Raw genomic sequence first — 22,132 nt, forward strand, 5'->3', positions numbered from 1 at the left:
GTGTACATATACCACGATTTATTAATCCATTCATGGATTGAGGGGCACTTGGGCTTTTTCCATGACTTAGCAATTATGAATTGGGCTGCAAGAAATATTCTGGTACAAATATCTTTGTTAAAATGCGATTTTTGGTCTTCTGGGTATATACCTAGTAGAGGAATTATAGGATTGAATGGCAGATCTATTTTTAGATCTCTAAGTGTTCTCCAAACATCTTTCCAAAAGGAATGTATTAATTTGCAATCCCACAAGCAATGTAGAAGTGTTCCCATTTCTCCACATCCACGCCAACATCTCTGGTCTTGGGATTTTGTCATATGGGCTAATCTTACTGGAGTTAAATGATATCTCAAAGTAGTTTTGATTTGCATTTCTCTGATGATTAAAGATGATGAGCATTTTTTCATATGTCTGTAGGCCGCACATCTGTCTTCTTCAGAGAAGTTTCTCTTCAAAACCCTTGCTCAGCCTGCAATGGGATCACTTGTTCTTTTCTTGTTTATACGTTTGAGTTCTCTGTGGATTCTGGTCATTAAACCTTTGTTGGAGACATAACCTGCAAATATCTTCTCCCATTCTGAGGGCTGTTTGCTTGCTTTACTTACTGTGTTCTTGGCTGTGCAGAAGCTTTTTAGTTTGATCAGGTCCCAGTAGTGTATTTTTGAAGATGCTTCAATTGCCTGGGGAGGTCCCCCTGATAAAATACTCACCCAAACTGATTTGTTCAAGAGTTTTCCCTGAACTCTCTTCTAGTATTTTTATAGTTTCATGTCTTAAGTTTAAATCTTTTATCCAGTGAGAGTCTATCTTGTTTAATGGTGAAAGATGTGGGTCCAGTTTCAGTCTTCTACAGGTTGCCAGTCAGTTAAAGCATTTGTTAAATAGGGAATCTTTTCCCCACTGAATGTTTTTAATTGGCTTGTCAAAGATCAAATAACGGTAAGTAGCTAGGTTAATCTCTTTGTTCTCTATTCTGTTACATACATCTATCTCTCTGTTTTTGTGCCAGTATCATGCTGTTTTGATCACTGTTAATTTATAGTATATTCTGAGGTCTGGTAGCATGATTCCTCCCACTTTGTTTGTATTTCTGAGTAATGTCTTGGCTTTTCAAGTTTTTTTCTGATTCCATATAAAATGATGTATTATTTTTTCAAAATCTTTAAAGTATGACAGTGGAGCTAATAGCGATTGCATTAAAATTGTATATTGCTTTGGGTAGTATGGACATTTTAACAATGTTGATTCTTCCCAGCCATGAGATGCTATGTTTTTCCATTTGTTAACATTTTCAGCTATTATTTTCATAGAGTTTCATAGTTCTCTTTAGAGAGATCTTTCATTTCCTTTGTTAGATAAACTCCCAAATATTTCATCTTCTTTGGCACTACTGTGAATGGAATAGAGTGTTTAATTGTTTTTCCAGCTTGACTATTTTTGGTATATATAAAAGCTACCGATTTATGAATGTTGATTTTGTAACCTGAGACACTGCTGTATTCCTGGATCACTTCTAAGAGTTTTGTAATAGAATCCCTGGTGTTTTCCAGATATACAATCATATCATCTGTGAAGAGTGAAAGTTTGATCTCTTCTGACCGTATACGGATTTCCTTGATTGCCTTTTCTTGACTAATTGTGATGGCTAAGACTTCTACTACAATGTTAAAAATTAGTGGAGACAATGGGTAACCTTGTCTGGTTCCTGATCTGAGTGGAAATGATTTCAGTTTAACTCCATTCCACATGATATTGGCTGTGGGTTTGCTGTAGATGGCCTCTATCAATTTAGAAAATGTCCCTTCTATACCATATTCTTAAGTGTTGTCATCATGAAAGGATATTATCAAAAGCTTTTTCTGCATTGATTGAGAGAATCATATGGTCTTTGTTTTTTAATTTGTTTATGTAATGAATTATACTTATAGATTTACAGATATTGAACCAGCCTTGAGACCCTGGGATAAAACTGACTTCATCATGATGTATAATTTGTTTGGTATTTTGCTGGATTCTGTTTGTTACGATCTTGTTGAATATTTTTGCATCTGTATTCATTAGTGTTATTGGTCTATAATTTTCTTTTCTTGTTGCGTCTTTTCTTGATTTGGGGATCAGGGTGATGTTTCCTTCATAGAACGTGTTGGGTAGTCTTCCTTTTTCTATATTTTGGAACAGGTTGAGTAATATAGGTACTAGTTTCTCGTTAAAGGTTTGGTAGAATTCTGACGTGAAGCCATCTGGTCACGGGCTTTTCTTTTTAGGGAAATTTCTTATGGTTGATGCTATTTCAGAACTTGATATTGGCCTGTTCAACATTTCCACTTGATTCTGGCTAAGTCTTGGAAGGTGACGTGCTTCCAAGTATTGATCAATTTCCTCTAGATTTTCATATTTCTGAGAATAACCTTTCTTGTAATGTTCATTATGGATTTTTTGAATTTCAGAGGAGTTCATTGCTATTTCATCTTTGTTGTTTCTGATTGATGAAATTAGAGATTTTACTGTTTTTTTTCCTAGTTAGGTTAGCCAAAGGTTTATCTATTTTATTGACATTTTCAAAAAACCAACTTTTTAATTTATTGATCTGTTGTATAATTCTTTTGTTTTCAATTTCATTTAATTCTGCTCTAATTTTGTTTTTTTTTTTCTTCTACTGCGTTTGGGGTTCTAATATTCTTCCTTTTCCTGTTGCTTGAGATGTCCCATTAAGTTGTTAAGTTCCTCTCTGTTCTCTTGAGGAAGGCTTGCAGTGCTATAAATTTCCGTCTTAGGACAGCTTTTGTGGTATCCCAGAGGTTCTGATAATTCGTTTCTTCATTTCCATTTTGTTCCAAAATTTGGCAATTTCCTTCTTAGTCTCATCTCTGACCCAGCTATCATTCAGCATAAGGTTATTTAACTTCCATTTTTTTTGTATGAGTATGCTGATTTCTGTTGTTACTGAGCTCCAGTTTTATTCTGTGGTGGTCCGAGAAGATGCAAGGAATAATTTCTATTTCTTTAAATTTATTGAGGTTAGACTTGTGACCTAAGATGTGATCGATTTTGGAGTAAGTTCCGTGGGCTGATGAGAAGTATGTGTATTCAGTTTTGTTGGGATGAAATGTTCTGTACATGTCTGCTAAATCCAAATGTTGGATGGTTAGGTTTAAATCTAAGATTTCTTTGCTCAGCTTCTTATTGGAGTATCTATCCAACACTGCCAAAGGAGTGTTTAAATCTCCTACTATTATGGAGCTGGAGGAAATCTGGTTGCTTGTGTTTGTTAGAGTTTTTCTTATAAATTGTGGCATATTCTTGTTGGGTGCATTAATATTAATAATTGAAATCTCATCATATTGAGTATTACCCTTAACAAATATGAAGTGACCATTCTTATCCTTTCTTACTTTTGTTTGTTTAAAGCCTATTGTATCTGCAAATAAAATTGCAATACCTGCATTTTTGTGATTATCATTTGCCTGAAATATGGATGACTATATACTTTCACCCTGAGTGTATATTTGTCTTTTAAGTTAAGATGTGATTCTTGTATGCAACAAATATCTGGCCTGAGTTTTTGCATCCAGTCAGCTGACCTATGCCTTTTAGAGGACAGTTTAAGCCATTCACATTAATGGAGAATATTGATAAGTCTGGTAAAATTTTGGATATTGAGTTTTTCAAAAGTGCAGTGTACATTTTTAATCCTTTCATCACTGTGGAAGTTGAAGTTTGGTCAAGTTTCTGAGTGAGTTTACTTTTGTGGTAATGGATTGGGCTGATCATTATGAAGTATAGGTTGAGAATATCCTGAAAATGTCCTTTGGTTATGGCAAATTTCTTTAACATATGAATGTCATTAAAGTATTTAATTTCTCTATCATAAATGAAACTCAGTTTTGCTGGATATAGGATCCGGGGTTGAAAGTTACTTTGTTGTAGAAGATTAAAAGTTGATGCCCACCCACTTCTGGCTTGAAAACTTTAAGCAGAGAGATCTGCATTTATTCTAATATTCTTCTCTTTGTAGGTAATTGATTTCTTGCGTTGGGGTTCTTTCAGAATTTTCTCCTTCATATTAACTTTAGTGAAGTTAATTATGATATGCCTGGGGGATGTCTTATTTGGGTTGAGTCATTCTGGGGTTCTGAAACTGTCTGCTATTTGAATTTCAGAATCTTTTGGCATGTCTGGAAAATTCCCTTTCATAATTTCATGGAGAAGGGACTTTGTGCCTTTCGAAGCCACTTCATCACTTTCAGGTACTCCAATGAGGCAGATATTAGCCTTTCTTGAATTAACCCAGAGCTCTCTGAGAGAATGATCTGCTTTCGCTCTCCATTTTTCTTCCTGTTTGAGAGTTTGGGAGCCTTGAAAGGCTCTGTCTTCAATGTCAGAAATCCTTTCTTCTGCTTGCTCCACTATGTTCCTGAGGGATTCTACTGTATTTTTGAGATCTTTGAGGGTGCAAATTTTTGCTTCAGTGTGTCAAAATCTTTGGTGGTTTTGTCTTTAAATTTGTTACATTTTTGAGACAACTTGTGAATTTCTCCTCAAATTTCTAATTCCAAATTTTCCTCCATTCTATTAATCTTGTTTGCAATCCACATTCTGAATTCTATTTCTGACATCTCGGCCATCTATTTATGAATAGGATCTTCAGTTACATCTGCCATATCTTTCCTTGGGGATGTTCCTCTATCCTGGTTATTCATGTCACCAGAGTTTTTCTGCTGATTCTGCCCCATGATTATTTTATACTGTTTGACTTTTCCTCTGGAGCTTTGTTGAGGACCCATGCAGTGCTACGGCCTGAGAAACTGGGGAGCTGTTTTGTGTGGTGGGGCTAAGTGGCTCTGTCTTGTTTTCAGCTGCTCTCTTTCCGACCGTATTGAAACAGTTACTCTGGGTTGAAGTCTCTGCTGTGGAGAAATACCAGCAATTAAGTCACCCTACCCCCTGACAGGTAACAATTGGAAAAGGAATATCCAATGTTCCTACAACCGCACACCCTGGGCACCACTTGGATAGTCCTCTGGCAATTGGCTCCATTCAAAAGGTCCAAATCAGTTTTCTCAGTTAGCACCTCTCTAAGGTGGAAGAGTTTGAAAGGTCTCTGGAAATTAGATCGCAGGGGTCTAATGACAACTCAACTATGACTTGCTCCAGTGCTCCATGAAGTCAGGAGGACCCACCCAGTAAATAGGTTAGTTTGGAAAGGTTGATGGCTCTTTCCCCATCTTGCACCTCTGTCACACCCAGTCACTGATAATCCCGCAGGACTGTGACCCAGTTGCCTCCAATGAGCAGATACTCCAGGGGTTTCCACCTGCCTGAATCACAAGGAAATCTATGTCTGCTCAGCCAGGGTGCTGCTCTCTGCCTTTATTCAGCAGGGTGAGGTGAGGCCTGACAATCACCATTGCTTGATGGAAGCTGGGGGGTGTTCACTCATTCCAGCCTTGCCTCTGATTGATGTTACTGACAGAATGGAACAACTTTGCCAGAGTTTGTTTCTCTCCCTGCTAAATTTCCCTACAGAAGAGGAGCTGTTTTGAGTTCCTAGAACCTGTGCCTCAGGCCCTGTCTTTGCCGTTGTATGGTCTCAGTTGTTTGTATTTGCAGCACAGTTACCTGTCAGCACAGTTACCTGTATTTGCGGCACAGTTACCTGCCCTCCTTTGTTTAAGCTGGTGTTCCCCTGGGGCCTGGGTTCATCTTAGGCTCAGTAAAGTGGTCTTCTAGGTCAGCTCCACCTTGGGAATCTCCTGGCTCTGTGCGTGCATTTTCTAGTCCCCACGCTCCACCCAGGCTGGTACCGACTCAGGCAAACCCTTTACTCACAGGGTCCGTGTTTACGTTTCAGATCTGTTCTGTGGTGGTTGCAACCTGAGAAGATGCCCGGCCTCCTCTGGTTGCCCAGAGAAACAAGGGGTGTGACTTCAGAATATCTGGGAGTAAGCCCTATTGTTGCCAATATCAGCTGCTTTTCTGTGCCTCAGGGCACCGCCACTCTGGTGTGGTTCCCTCTCAGCCGACTGTCCTCTCCTTGCTCCCATGCCACCAAATCAGCACTGACCTGCTGCAGTCCAGGCCCTGTCCACACCCTTCGAGAAATCACCCAAGAATCTGGAGTCCTGGTGGGACAGGCCTTCAGACCTCAGAGTGAGAGTGGAGGGGAGTGCTGGGAGCTCAGAATTGCAGGTAGAGAATATATACAGTGTTATACAGTTTTATGACTGGCAGAAGAATGCCATGGCATGCTAGTGGGGGAGGTAGGTCCAGTTTTTAGAGGGTCTCTCCTGTGGAGTATAGTGGGAGGACGTTTGAACTCTGCTCTTTTGTTTGTGGTTCACTCCAAGCCATTCTCATGCAGGAGGGGACTGCCGTCCACTTGGTGATGGATTTTGTACCTTTTGTTTGTATCCCTGGGGTCACAGCTCACCTCAGCAGGGTTGATGTGTGTTCTTCAACCTTCTCTCTTGGTGCAACTCTAATCCACCAGGTTACTTGCTAAATTTCTGTCCTTTAACTCTCCTTCTGGACAGGAGCCTCTGTGGGAAGCTGGCTTCCATCAGCCATTTGTCTCCACCTTAAGATGTCATTTTTAAGGTGGGAGATAAATTTATAAAGCTGTAAGAAAAGGAAATGGTGATGAAGTCAGGCTGAACTTAAACTGACCAGACCAGCTGTATCATATCTGTCCTAGCTTGACATACTCTCTTATTTTCACCATATATGCTTTTATTTCCCATTTCTTTTCTTTTTTGTTGAGACAGAGTCTCACTTTTATCGCCCTTGGTAGAGTGCTGTGGCATCACACATCACACAGCCTCCTCCAAATCCTGGGCTTAGGTGATTCTCTTGCCTCAGCCTCCTGAGTAGCTGAACTACAGGCACCTACAATAATGCCCAGCTATTTTTTTGTTGCAGTTTTGACCAGGGCTGGGTTTGAACCTGTCACCCTTGGTATATGGGGCCATTGCCCTACACACTTAGCCACAGGTGCATTCCTCCCTTATTTCCCATTTCTAGTTTAATATTTCATATGTATGAAATAGTTTCACATGGAAATAATGACTATGATTCATTGTATTTGTTCTGAGATTGAACTTATTTTGGTAAGGCATAGATTTAATGTTATACTGGGAATAACGTGTAGTAACATTTGTAAAGGATAAAATTAAATTAATAACAAATAAAGATGTCTGATAATAAAACACTTCCCATTCCCACAATAGAAATTTTTAACTTTTGTCTTCATATTGTTTTGTAGTTCACTGGTTCCATTTGAGTTTGTTGGATTTATATTCAGGGGATAAGCCTAGAAGTGGAAATAATGTAATTTGGACAACTTAATTATTGTAGTTGTTGTAAGTAGGACGTCTCAGAGGTTAGTACAATTTCTGTTGAGTTTGTCAGGTCTTTTTAAGTCTTCAGGATAACTTTGTTAATGGCTACAATGTCTGTAGATTTCAGGAAGCATGGCAAGGGACCTATTCTTAAGTAATTCATAGTGTGGCATAGTGTGGCTCAGGACGTGGTAGGGCTTGTCATAGTAGAGATTAAAGGTTATGTTGTGGAGGCCATGAAAATGTTGGGAAATTACTCTGTGTAGAGAGTTTAAGGCCAGCTGAGTAAGTTTTTTGGTCTGAGTGGCTCTGTTACTGGAATGTAGGATCTGAAAGATACATCTCAAAAACAAGTCCAGTGTAAAGATGTACAATGAAACATAACATTAATCTGGTTTACACTCACAGGGATGAAGTTAAGGATGTGTTCAGGGTACTGAAATCATTTAGTAGTCACCTACAAATATTTACAAGTTCTGGGTTTTGAGTGTAGGGTTTGTATGAGAGAACACTATTATTTTTATTTATAGCTTTAGCACAGTTTTTAAGATTATATTTAGTTTCGAAAATTTTTATAGACCTGATCTGATGTTGTGAGCAATTGAAGTAAATATTTCTGAAAATTAGTTGGTTGTGGAGTCACTTGTGAGGTCGTATTGTGGCCACATCACTTATTGGGAAATTTTTTTTGAGGTTTTAATTTTTCTTAAGGTATTTATATACAAATAGTAGACAGTGTTGACTATTGTACAGATTTCTTCTCGTGTAACCAGCACGTGATCTTTGTTGAGCCTTCAGGCTTTTGTAGTTGTTTGCTTATCAGTTTCAGAATCAGAAACAAATTTCCTTGTTTTTTTTTTTTTTTTTTGAGACCAAGTCTCACTCAGTCTCCCTGGCGTTGAGTACCCTGGCATCATAGCTCACAGTGTTACTGGGAATTCTTTCTTCTGTTGGTTCTTGGTCTCAGGGATTCAAAGAATAAATCCATAGAACACAGGTAAGTCATACAAAAAAATTTATTTACACAGAAAAGAATACAGAAAAAGTAAAAAAAGCAGCAGAGCTCTTGGAAGAGAGAAAGATCCATGTTGGAAAATCTCCACCTAGGTCCTTTGTCTAGGGGTATATATAGTTGCGTGTGTCCTTTTAATTACATTTGGCCAGGATTTTGGTGATTAATGATTAAAGGGCAATACGAATGAGCTATTCTGTTCATGAAATTTCCCAGGCCTAGGAAAAAGGGGGGTGGGAGTGTTTATCCCTGAATTGTGGAACACCGTGTCACTCATAGGCATGTGAAATGCTCACTGGGGAGTTGTGAAGCCAGAAGAGATCTCCCTGTGTCCAAGGATGGTTCTGGGATTGGCATGTGCAGCATCACAGGTCATGCCATGGTCACCCTCAACTCACTAGGGGTCCCCAGGCTTTGGCCATGCTTGCCCCTCTCTCCTGCATTTGATTCTCCAGCCCTGACCTCCCTGAGACCCATGTATCAACAGAGGTGGGGTGGGTCCTCTCTGGCCCAAGCTGAGGACCTACTAACCCTGTATTAACAGCAACCTCAAACACTTGGGCTAATCCAGTCCTCTTGCCTCAGTCTCCCAAGTAGCTGGGACTACAGGTACTCACCACAAAGCCTGCATGTTTTTGGAGACAGTGTCTTGCTCTTGCTCAGGCTGGCCTCCAACTCTTGAGCTCAGAAAATCTACCTGCCTGCGCCTCCCAGAATGCTAGGTTTACAGACATGAGTCACAACATCTGGCCCACAGATAAATTTCTAATTACATTTCTTTTGGTATATAGTCTGGAGATTGGGACAAGTATTTTCAGTCAGGTTTTGTAATGTTGTTTCTGGGGCAGTCATCTCAAAATATGTCAGAGACTTGAACTTTGGGGTCAATATTTTTAACTTTGTTTCTTTTTTCAGTGTCCACTTTGAAATTAAAAAAAAGAGTATAAGTTAAAACCTAATATGTTATCTTAGGGTTAAGAAGCAGGAAGAAAAATAAATCACAGCAAAGTTGATTCATGTACATAATTTTAAATTTTTTGGCTAGTCTTTTCATCCTGTTAACAGATGAGTTTAGTCAAACAGTTATATCTCATTTTATGAAGTGGTCCTGTAGACAATTCTTGGATTTAATATAGGTGGGCCACAGTTTTTTATTTCTTTAATTACATTTCCCTCTTTCTAATTTCTCATTTTACTAAATACAAATCATAGTAGAATTAATGTAATTATCAACTAAACTGTACTTTTAGTATACTGGGTCTGATTATTTGCATGAAGTGTAGTAATAATAAGTAATATCTATCCATGCTTTTTCTCTTTTACAATTGGTTTTCTTGGAACATTTCATGAGGAATTTCAGGGTATTGAAAGTTTCCTAGGTTTTATCTGTGTTATTATGTACTTGTATGTATGTATTGGGTAAATTCTTTTTCTCTTAAAGTTCTAAGGTAAATTGGGATTTCTGGACCTGTCAGAAAGTGAACCTCAAACTCTTGGGCTCAAGTGATACTCTTGACTCACCCTGGCAAGTAAATGGGAGTGCAGGTGCCCAGCACAACGCCTGGCTATTTGTAGACATGGGGGTCTGGCCCTTTCTCAGGCTGGTCTTGAACTCCTGATCTCAGGCAATCCACAGGCTTCAGCCTCCCAGAATGCTAGGATCAACTTTAATTTTTTAACATAGTCTAGATACCTCTGAAAGTGTTATTCTATTTAAAGCTTTAATAGAATGACCAGTATTTTTTATTGTATTTTATTAATATAATAAAATGAGAACACAAAAAAACATTCTTATTAACTGATGCAACTAACTATATTGTCAGAAATTAAGAATATTTACAAATGATTTTTAAATTCCTGAGAAATAAAGGAGAGAGAACAGTAAATGTTTCTAATTTTGTATATAAGTACGTACCTTGTTGAAAGTTATAAATAATTCAAAATACAGAAAAGCATTTTTTGACTTCTGGAAAACAGAGCACAGAAAGAATTAGCAATGTTTTAAGCAAAAAGTCATAAAACTTAGTTTAGTCCTGTGTAATTGATTTCTGTTCTGTTTTAATTCTTTTGTTTTTTTCTCAAGCTTTCACCCTTGATAGAGTGTTGTGCAGTCACAGCTCACAGCAATGTCAAACTCTTGCGCTTAAGCAATTCTCTTGCCTCAGCCTTCCAAGTAGCTGGGACTACAGGTACTCACCACAATGCCCGGCTATTTTTTGGTTGTAATTGTCATTGTTGTTTGGTGGGCCCAGGCTGAATTCAAACCCGCCAGCTCTGGTATATGTGGCTGGTGACCTAACCACTTGAGCTAGAGGTACTGAGCCGTGTTTCAGTTTTTTTAATTAAAGTCCTGGAAGTGGTTTTTAGTTTGAAAGTATATGATCTTTTAAGTCATTAGAAATTTGTATTTAACAGAACCTGTTAATTTTTTCATTAGTTTTTTTGAAGAACAAACTTTGGACTTAGTTACAAAAAAACACTTTTTTTTTGAGACAGAGTCTCATTCTGTTGCCTTTGGTAGAGTGCCATGGTGGCACAGCTCAAAGCAAAATCAAACTCCTGGGCTTAAGCAATTTTCTTGTCTCAGCCTCCCAAGTAGCTGGGACTACAGGCGCCCACCACAATGCCTGGATATTTTTTGTTGCAGTTGTCATTGTTATTTAGCTGTCCCGATTTGGGTTCAAACCTGGCACCCTCAGTGTATGTGGTTTGTGCTGTAACCACTGTGCTATTGGCACCAAGCCTACAAAAAACGGATTGAGATGAATCAAAATGTTATTATTTATTACATACACTACAACAGACTAATATTTCATAATATTAGAACATATGTATATATACAAACTTAATTCATGGAAAATTAGCACCATTTCATATCTGATAATACTTCTTACATATTTTTAACACACTGAATAAGCCTAATATATCTTTTTCAGACCTTTGGTGGTCTTAATATTTAGAAAAGACTGAACTTAGAGTTTTGATTTTTGAAAAGTTTGACAAATATTAAAGCCTTAAAATCTTTGTTCTAACTAGCTCACAGGTGAAAAGGCAATATATAGTCAAATGGATTGCATGTAAATTTCTTCACACCTTTCCTTTTGTGAGTTCTATTTAACCTATTGACATAATTTACAAACATTTTAAAACTCTGTTTTATCCTGTCTTTCACTTATTTTTACATAACTAGTCATTCTGTCTCAGGACATAATTTATCACATAAGATTCTTTCTTACACAATGTTATTTTTCTTTCTCTTCAGTTTTTCTTACTCCCAGAAAACCACTTTTCCCAAAACAGGATTAGAGTTTACTCTAAAGTTAATTATTCACTTTGCTAAACTGATCATTAGAAGATTTAAAAGGCAAAAATCTTATTATTTTTTTTTTGTGTGCGAAACAGTCTCTGTATGTTGTTCTCGGTAGACTGCCATGGTGGCACAGTAACCTCAAACTCTTGGGCTTAGGCAATTCTCTTGCCTCAGCCTCCCAAGTAGCTGGGACTATAGGTGTCTGCCACAATGTCTGGCTAGTTTTTTTTGTTGCAGTTGGTTAGCTGACCCAGGCCGAGTTCAAATCCGCCACCCTCAGTGTATGTGCCTGGTGCCATAACCACTGTTCTATGGGTGTCAAGGCTGCAGTTGTCATTGTTGTTTAGTAGGCCCAGGCTAATTTCTAATCTGGTAGTCAGTGTATGTGCCTAGCTCCCTACTCACTGAGGTATGGACCACCAGCTGCAAACATCTCATTTTTGACAAAGCCTCAGTTTTGCAAACAATTTTAGCAGCTGCAGTTTTATATTTTACACATGACTCGGGAATTTTATGAAATGTAACATCACTTTAAGGTTTTAAGTTATTGTAAAGTTTTGTAGCTGTTGTCTTCGGCAAGGAGAACATGTCCTTATGCCTCATAACAGCCACCTACTTACCTGAGCTCAGAATTTAGAGGCTTAAAATTAAGAACATAAGTTCACAGTCAAATCCAGCATAATTTAAAAATATTAAAGAGGTATGGTTCTATAATTCTTAAACTTCTGATTTTAATATCAGTTTAAAAACATTTTATTTATCAAAGGATACCAGAGTTATCTGAACAAAAATGTATTTAAGTTCTTTTCTGCTTTTCTGATAAAATACTTAATATAAGCATTTACTTTTTTTTCAAAGTCAATTAATTAGAGTTCTTTTTCACATTTTGGTTGTGAAATATCACAGGTACATGATGTATACAAACACATAAACTAACATGTAGAGAAAAGCAGAATTTTTTTTTTTTTTGGTTGGGGATTCATCAAGGGTACAAGAAACCAGGTTACAGTGATTGCATTTGTTAGGCAATGTCCCTCTTGCAATCGTGTCTTGCCCCCAAAAGGTGTGGCACACACCAAGGCCCCATCGGAGAAACAGAATTTTTATTTACCAGCTTTTAAACATATGTGTTTATTCTATTAATTCTTTAATTCGCTAATTTATTTACCTTAGCAATTTATTTAGGTTTTAGTTATCATTTCAAGTTCCTTTTTTGCTAGGTATTTTATACCCTGTAAAATAAATAAAGAAATGTATATATATGTACATAATGTATAAAATTTATGAGTTTAAAACAGTAATTAAAAGTATATTTATAATTACTGTTTTAAACCTATAAATTTTACCAAGAACAAAACAAAGTTATTATTGTAAATCATACAACATCAACATCATTATAATAATTCTAGGCCCTATTCAAAGACCAATGATGATAAATCAGCTAGGTGGTGTTACACTAAAATTGTATTGTTTTTTTGCTTACAGTTAGGTACCCATACTGAGATCAGTCACGTCTGTCATTTGGTATTGAGGATAAGCTCCCATAATACATACCAGATAGACAAAATCAAATTTGAGAACAAAATCAGAACTGATGAGAACAGAATTTCTCAGTATAAAACCAGATTCTGCAGGTGGACCTTCCTTATTAGTGATGATGTGTGTGAGGACAGAGCGCCAAGATTCTCCAGAGAAGAGCACTGCTAGGAGCATTGGCGGACTCTTTCCCGGGCATGCCTGTTCAGGCAACTGCTAGGCTTCCCCAGCAGCACTTACTGGAGTAGCCTAGGGGTCTCTTTTTGGACGCCAGAAATGCTACTGGATGAAGAGGTTGAATGTCCTGCCACTGTCAGCCAAAATGCAGAGATGGGGATAGGCCCACCAAACATTATTTGTCAGAAGGCTGGGATTCTGGAGAACAGTGAGAGTAGCCTCTCCAAGACTATTCTGTTCTTTCGTTTTCAAAATTACAGTTCTATAAATTTAACCTTAAAGTGAAGACCATGTCAATCCTTATCTTAAATAATAATCAACAGAACCCATGACTCAAACAATAAACAGCATTTGAATTTCAAATTAATCTTCTAGGTCAAACCACCTAAACTATTCAAGATGCATCTCTAGGGTGGGAAAAAAATTTACAAAACAGTAAGAATGGGAGAGAGTGGGAAAAAGTCAGGCAGGTCCTAATCTGACCAGACCAGCTGTGTTGTGTCTGCCATAGCCTGACAGACTCTATCTTATTCTCACTACATGTGCTTTCCATTGATCTTGCAGCTATTTTGTTTGTTTTATTTTACTGTTTTTCTTTGTTTTGTTGATTTTCCCAGTGATATAGTTTCAGTCCTTTCTTATTTCCTTTTGTGTATCTAACTATACTTTTTAGATTATTCTTCCTTTTAATTTTAAATCTCCCCAAACATTGAGATGTGTAAGTATTACAGTTATTTTCTTAGTGGTTACTGTAGATGTTAAAATTTCTGAAAGTTTTAACAAACTATTTCAAGCAGATAAAATCATTAATTGCATACAAACTCCCTGTGTTTTTACAACCTCAATTACATTCTGTTAACGTTATGAACTATTTCCTTTTCTATTTTCTTTTCATCAACTCAAATTTATGTTTGTTTAAGACTTAATCTTTTGAAATCTATTGCAGAATTAAAACTATTTTTGTTCACTATCATTATGATGCCACAGAATATATATGTATATAATTGCATTAACTATAGGACTCTATGTAATTCTATATATTCACACAGTGTGTGGCTAATATTTTATGTTTCAATATGAAAATTTAGTCTGTAGAAATTCATATAATTTCTGAATTCATATGTAATTCTATATATTCACACAGTGTGTGGCTAATATTTTATGTTTCAATATGAATAATTTAGTCTGTAGAAATTCATATAATTTCTGAATTCATAAAATTCTGATGTTTAAGAGTTATACAACTGTGACATCTATAATATTTCCAGGCTGTGTCTATTAGTATAATTTTTTTTTGAGGCAGAGTCTCGCTATGTCACCCTTGGTAGAATGCCATGGTGTCCTAGCTCACAACAACCTCAAACACTTGGGCTTAAGCGATTCTCTTGCCTCAGCCTCCATAGTAGTTGGGACTACAGGTGCCACAACACTCAGATATTTATTTTTTGTTGTTGTTGTAGTTGTCATTGTTGTTTGTCAGGACTGGACCAGGTTCAAACCCGCCAGCCAACATGTATGTGTCTGGTGCCCTAGCCACTGAGCTACAGGAGTTGAGCCTAGGTATAAATTATTAGGCTTTATTTTGATAATTGAAACATTTTATTTTTTAATTTTTATTGATTAATTGATTGATTAATTGAGACAGAGTCTCATTTTGTGACCTTCACTAGAGTACCTTAGTATCATAACTCACAGCTACCTCATACTCTCAGGTTCAAGCCATCCTTTTGCTTCAAGCACACAAGTAGCAAAAACCACTGGAACCCACCATAGTGCCTTGCTAATTTTTACAGATAGGGTCTCACTTTTATCAGGCTGCTCTCAAATTCCTAAGCTCATGTGATCCACCTGTGTAGGCATTCCAAAGTTCTAGGATTACAGGTCTGAGCCACCATAACTATCCTGTTTTATTAGTCTATATTTATGGAAAAATTTTTCAGAAATAGATTTGTGCTAGATAGATTTATTTTTTAAATCATTTTGAATATATTATCCTACACCTTTCTGGTCTGTAAGAATGTTTGCTAAAAATACCATTGATCAGGGTGATGCCTGTCGCTCAAGGATTGGGGCACTGGCCCCATATGCCATGGGTGGTAGGTTCAGACCCAACCCCAGCCAAAATTGCAAAAGAAAGAAAAAGTATTATTGGTCATTTTACATGAGTGTCCTTGAATATGTCATGTAACATTTTTTTTTGCTGATTTAAAGATCCTGTTTGTAACTTTAAAATTGTTGATAGTGTATGTTTCTTATTTGGGTTTCTTTTTGTTGTTTCTAGTTAAAGTAGGTTGAGATTATTTAATATTTATACAATTTTCTCCCTTAACTTTAGAAAGTTCTCAGACATATTTTCAGGTAATCTTCCTGCTTATTTTCCTCTCGTTCATCATTATAGAGTTTCCATGTTAAATAGTATAGCATGCTTGATGATAATAAGTCTCTTAATCTCTCTTCACTTTTCTTCATTATTTTCTTTTTGTTTTCTTGCCTAATAATTCCTTTTTTTTTTTTTTTTGAGTCTAACCATGGTACCCTCTGTAGAGTGTCATGGCACCACAACTGACAACAACCTCCAACTCTTGGGCTTAAAGTGATTTTCTTTCTCAGCCTCACAAATAGCTGGGACCACAGGTGCCCTCCACAATGCCGAGCCATTTTTTTTTTTTTTTGTATTTGTCTATGTTTTAGCAGGTCCAGGCTGGGTTCAAACCCAGCACCTCTGGTGTATGTGGGTGGTGCCCTGGCCACTGATAGATGGGCACCAAGCCTTGCCTAATAATTTCAAATGAACTATTAGCACATTTTCAGAATTGTTTTTCCTGCCACATCAAGTCTGCTGTGGATCCTTTCTAGTGAATTTTTAAAAATCATTTCATTTTCATTTTTCAGCTGTATACTTTGAGGGGTTTCTGTTAATTTTAATATACTTGTCTATAACTTCATTTTCTTTGTACATTGTTTTTCTCCTTTTATTTTATTTATTTATTTAAGGCAGGGCTTCACTATGTTGCCCTCCATAAAGTGTTGTGGCATCACAACTCACAGCAACCTCAAACTCTTCGGCTTAAGTGATTCTCTTGCCTCAGCCTCCCAAGTATCTGAGACTGCAGGCAACCATCACAATGACTAGCTAAGGACAGGCATTAAAATTATTTCAAAAAACTTCACTTTAGATCACTTGAATACTTTTGACATTCATTGTACTGTCTTGCTTGGTTTGTCTGATTTATTTTCATTTATAATAATATTGTGATCATTGACAAACAGCTTCCTGTCTAGGCTCCTGTTGCTCACTGTCTAGGATGCCAACCACATACACCAGAGTTAGTGTGTAGCTCTGGGCCTGCCAAACAACAATGACAATTACAAGAAAAAATAGCCAGGCATGGTGGTTGGCACCTGTAGTCTCAGCTACTTGGGTGGTTGAGGGAAGAGAATCACTTCAGCCCAAGAGTATGAGGTTGCTGTGAGCTGTGAAGTCATGGCACTCTACCAAGGGCAAACATAGTTACACTCTGTCTCAAAATTTTAAAAAAAGAGAGAAAAAGAAAAACAGCTTCCCATTTCCTCCTTCAGAGAAGGCTTTGTTCACAGGAAATTTAGCACCGTTCAGTCCTTCCCCCAGCCACTCTGGGCACGTCTCCAAACTGTTGGCAAGATAAGTCTTTTGTGAGTCCTTTGTATATTTTCCTACTAAAAATATTTGTATTTCTTGTTAAAATACCTTAATGTTTCTCTTCTATGATAAATGCCATATGTTCTGCAGTGTCTCTTACTGCCATAGTTATTCAACTTTATTTTCACTTGATTCAGATGTCATTTAAATTATGTCTGCATTTTTTTCAGCACCACCTATTGATGGAAGGAAGAACGAGTCCTTTAAAAGCCCCAGAGAAATCCAGGACTTTGGGTATATGTTTGGATTATGTTTTCAGCCAGAATGTTTTGAAGAGAAGAAATTTAAAATTGAAGAGCATATTTATGAATATCATCAATTTGATGACTCCTTCATTCAAACTTTGTTATTCTTCCACCAACAACCATTACCTTCACATGCCAAAATCCACAACTGGAATCAGTATAGTAAGATGTTTATCCAATAATCATTGCTTGATCATTATCAGGGATTAAATAATTAGGGAAAACATTAAATATTCAGGAAAATTTTGATAATTCTTTTTACAAAATTTTACACTAAATAATTATCTAGGTGATTATATAAATGAGAGAATTACCAATGTAATGAACTTGAAAAGATCCTGATTGCTATATAGACTCGTACTCTATAAATGCCTAAAAGCTCAATATCCAGAGATCCTGTGCAAATGTAAGAAATGTGAGAAAGTCTTTCATCAATGTTTGAAGCTTATCATCTGTGATGATACACATAAGTGAGAGTGTGTATTTCTACATTTGCATCGAATATGTGGAAGCTTTTCCCCAGTCAGGAAATTCATATGGTAACAAAGTCATACAGATAGAATACATGCAAAAATGCCTCAGTCTTCCAACCTAAGAAATTACACAGTTCATAGTGGAGAAAACCCCTACAAGTGTAAAGAATGTGGCAAAGATTTTAATAATTTTTTTAAACTTTAGAGAAAGAGTATCAGAGGACTCACAGTGGAGAGAAACCCTACAAATGTGAAGAATGTGGTAAAGCCTTTAAATGGGGCTCAACACTTACAAAACATCAGAGAACTCATGCTTTAGAGAAATCCTACAAATGTGAAGAATGTGGCAAATCCTTGAACAAGTTCTCAGCTTTTATAGCACATCATACTGGAGAGAAACCTTACCAATGTGAGGAATGTGGCAAAGCTTTTTTTTTTTCTAGAGACGGAGTCTCACTATGTCGCTCTCAGTAGAGTGCTAAGGCTTCTTAGCTCACAGCAACCTCCTGCTCCTGGGCTCAGGCAATTCTCTTGCCTCAGCCTCCCAGTAGCTGGGACTACAGGCACTTACCACAATGCCAGCCATTTTTTATTGCAGTTTGGCCAGGGTCGAGTTCGAACCCACCAACCTTAGTACATGGGGCCAGCACCCTACTCACTGAGCCAGGCGTTGCTTTTAAATGGTGCTCAGGTTTAACAGCACATAAGATAATTCATACTGGAGAGAAACCTTACAAATGTATGGAATGTGGCAAAGCCTTTAAGCAGTGCTCAAAACTTAAACAATATCAGAGAATTCACCCTGGAGAGAAATCCTACAAATGTGAGTAATGTTTCAGTCTTTAAATGCCTCTCATATCTTACAGCACACAAGAGAATTTATGTTAGAGAGAAACCATACAAATGTGAATAATTTGACAAAGCCTTTAACCAGTCCTCACATCTTTCAGCACACAGGAGAATTCGTATAGGAGACAATGCTTACAAATGTGACGAATGTCTCAAAGCCTTTAACTGGTGCTCAGTTTTTGCAGAACATAAGAGAATTCATACTGGAGAGAAGCGTTACAAATGTAAGGAATGTGGCAAAGCCTTTAAATCATGTTCAGATCTTACAACACATAGAAGAATTCATACTGGAGAGAAAACCTTACAATTATGAAGAATGTGACAACATTTTTAACTGGTGCTCGCATCTTACAGCTCACGAGAGAAGTCATACTGAAGAGAAAACCCACAAATGTGAAGAATGTGGCAAAGCCTTTAAGCAGTGCTTGAAACTTAAATGACATCAGAGAATTCACAATGGAGAGAAATCTTACAAATGTGAAGATTGTGGTAAAGCCTTTAAATGGGGCTCAGTAGTTACAATGAGAATTGATACTGGTGAGAAATCCTACTAATGTGAAGAATGTGGCAAAGCCTTTAACTAGTGCTCAATTGTTTCAAGGCACCAATGATTTCATTCTGGAGAAAAACTCTACAAATGTCAAGAATTCAGCAAAGCCTTTAACCAGTACCCAATCCTTTCTAGGCATCAAAGAATTCATTCTGAAATGAAACCCTACAAATGTCAAGAATGTGGCAAAGTCTTTAACCAATACTCACACCTTTCTGGACATAAAGGAATTCATTCTGGAGAGAAAACCCACAATTGTAAAGAATGTGGCAAAGACTTTAACAATTGCTAAAACCTTACCCAACATCAGAGAATTCACACTGCCCAGAATCTCTTTAAATGTGATGTATGTGGGGAGGCCTTTAACTCTCACTTTAGTTTTATAAACATCAGAAGGTTCACACTAAAGAGAAACAATACTAATACGCAGAATTTTGCACTTCCTTTTTATATCTGACTCACATCAAAAAAACTCTAATTTTGAGGAGAACCCCTAAAAATTTGAGGAATGTAGCAAAATGTTTAACTGTCTTTCAAGGCTTATTCAACATCAGAAAATGTGTATCACAAAGAAACCATAAGTACGTTAAGACTGGCCACATATTATTAAAGTTCAGGCCATAGACAATATCAGGAAATTTATATGAAAGAGAAACTATACGAATGTAAAAATATCTGAACATTTATGCTACAGAAACCCTATAGATATAATACAAGTGAAAAGAGTTTTATCCCAAATACACAACTTGGACATCATTAGGGAGTTTGTACAAAGACAAACATTTAACAAGTACAATAAATGTGCACAAGTATTTAATTAAAACTGAACTCTAAATGCCTCTGAGGATTCACACAAGTAATAACTAAAGGATGTTTTCAGACTTTAACTTAAATTAGTTACTGTAGAGAAAAATGTGAAGCCCGTTAATTTCATGTTATTTTTTCAAAAGACCAATAACTTTTATGTTTTGCCATGTATAATTATTAGTATATTCATGGATGCTTTGCACTGAAAATATTTAAAATTATTCAAAAGTGGGCATGACAGCAGGTCACACCTGTAATCTTAGCACTGTGGGAGGTGGAGGTGGGTGGATTGCTTGACCTTATGTATTCTAGACAAGCCTGAGCAAAAGAGTGAGACTCCCCATATACTAAAGTAAAAAATTTTGAACATTCTGACAGGTGCCTGTAGTCCCAGCTTGGAAGGCTTAGGCAAGAGGATTGCTTGATTCCAGGAGTTTGAGGTTGCTGTCAGTCAAAATGCCATGACACTACCCAAGTGACAGAGTGAGATTCTGTCTCACACCCACAAAAAAAATCCAGAAGCAAATATTGATGTTATTCAATCCTCATATCAGTCAATGCTATAAAGTCATTCCTAACATGTATATGAAAATATGTGATCTGTTGTTTCTTCCTTGGGGCTATGTGTGGCCATTTAATGTTATGTGAACATGATTAGTATCAATTTTTCCATGGAAGATCAATGGTGAATGTAAACTACACTAAGAAAATGTAAAAATTTTCTCAATTTTTCTCAATCCTCAGGATAGCAAGAGGGACTTTGTCTAACAATTGCAATCAGTGTAGCCTGGCTTATTGCACCATCAATGAATCCCCAACAATAAAAAAAAAATGTTGGGGGGGCTTTGAACCATAAAAGTGTGATGCATGTAAACATACAAAGGGTAATTTGGACATTTTTCTCTGGATTAAAGAGTAAATCTTTCTAAATTTTGAAAATGCATGGTTTTTCCACTTGTGTTTCAAGTAAAAAAAACAAAACATAAAAACCTGGCCCATTAGTTAAAACACTGATATATCTTCATAGTAAAAAGAAATACAAGTCTTGACTATTATTTCATTTGATAAAAGACATAGAAATCTTGAATATTATTTGATGTAATGTAAGTAAAAATAAAAACATCTTTACAGACTCGGTGCCTGTAGATCAGTAATAGGGCACTGGCCACATACACCATGGCTGGTGTGTTCCAACCTGGCCTGGGCCTGCTACAAACAACAATGACAACTATAACAAAATAAAATAGGCAGGCATTGTGGTGGGTGCCTGTAGTCCCAGGTATTTGGGAGGCTGAGGGGAGGGAAACACTTGAGCCCAAGCGTTTGAAGTTGCAGTAAGCTGTGATGGTAGGGCACTGTACAGAGAGTGACACAATGAGACTCTGTCTCAAAAATTTTTTAACAGATATCAGAGGAAAATAAAAATAAGTCCTACATCTCTACAGATATAAAAGGATAGTAAAGGAAACTTCTACCTAAAGGTAACATCAGTGTGCTCTAAATAGCGTCCTTTTTTTTTCTTTTTTCCTAGAGACCGAGTCTTCACTTTGTTGCCTTGAGTATAGGCATTACAGCTCACTGCAACCTCCAGCTTTTGGGTTTAGGTGATTCTCTTGCTTCAACCTCCCAAGTATCTGGGACTACAGGAGCCCACCACAAAGCCTGACTATTTTTTGCTGCAGTTTGGCCAGGGCCAGTTCCAACCCATGACTCTCAGTATATGTCACTGTCACTCTACTCACTGAACCACAGGTGCCTCCCTAGCCTGCATTTTAAAAGAAAGGTTTAGTAGTACTATCTTAGATAAAAGTAATGCCTCTTGAGCACTGGTGATCAAGGAGCACATAGTGAATTACAAAATGTTTTATTCAGGCTATGAGCTAATAAACTTGCCTGAATTGAAAAAACTAAATGTTTTTTTAATGTTTTAACATTGATGCACAGTGAATGAAATGTGATTCTTCCACTAATGCTAAACTTTCTTATCTTGTTCAAGATTGTAGTGACAGGTGAAAATAACATACTATTTTGGTAATACAGTGGAATAACCTCCTTAATAATCTCTTTCCTGCGGCCTAGAAATTTGAATATTTTATAGAGTATTGTCCTCAAAGTTATTATTTTGTGTTAATTTCTGTTTCTCATAACAATGGA

At 37.0% G+C, this 22,132-nt stretch overlaps 1 long non-coding RNA gene across 3 annotated transcripts in view; it reads left to right on the forward strand.

Annotated features, from left to right (window-relative positions):
- The window catches only part of LOC128573007 (uncharacterized), a 104,017-nt gene extending 83,050 nt beyond the window's left edge, over positions 1-20,967 (forward strand). For all 3 annotated transcript variants that reach the window (XR_008376293.1, XR_008376295.1, XR_008376294.1), the window contains one exon: positions 17,225-20,967. This is a non-coding gene — a long non-coding RNA (uncharacterized LOC128573007). The remainder of the gene's footprint in view (positions 1-17,224) is intronic.
- Positions 20,968-22,132: the final 1,165 nt, after the last annotated feature.

This window comes from Nycticebus coucang, chromosome 20 (assembly GCF_027406575.1).
Source record: "Nycticebus coucang isolate mNycCou1 chromosome 20, mNycCou1.pri, whole genome shotgun sequence".
NCBI classification, from domain to species: domain Eukaryota; kingdom Metazoa; phylum Chordata; class Mammalia; order Primates; family Lorisidae; genus Nycticebus; species Nycticebus coucang.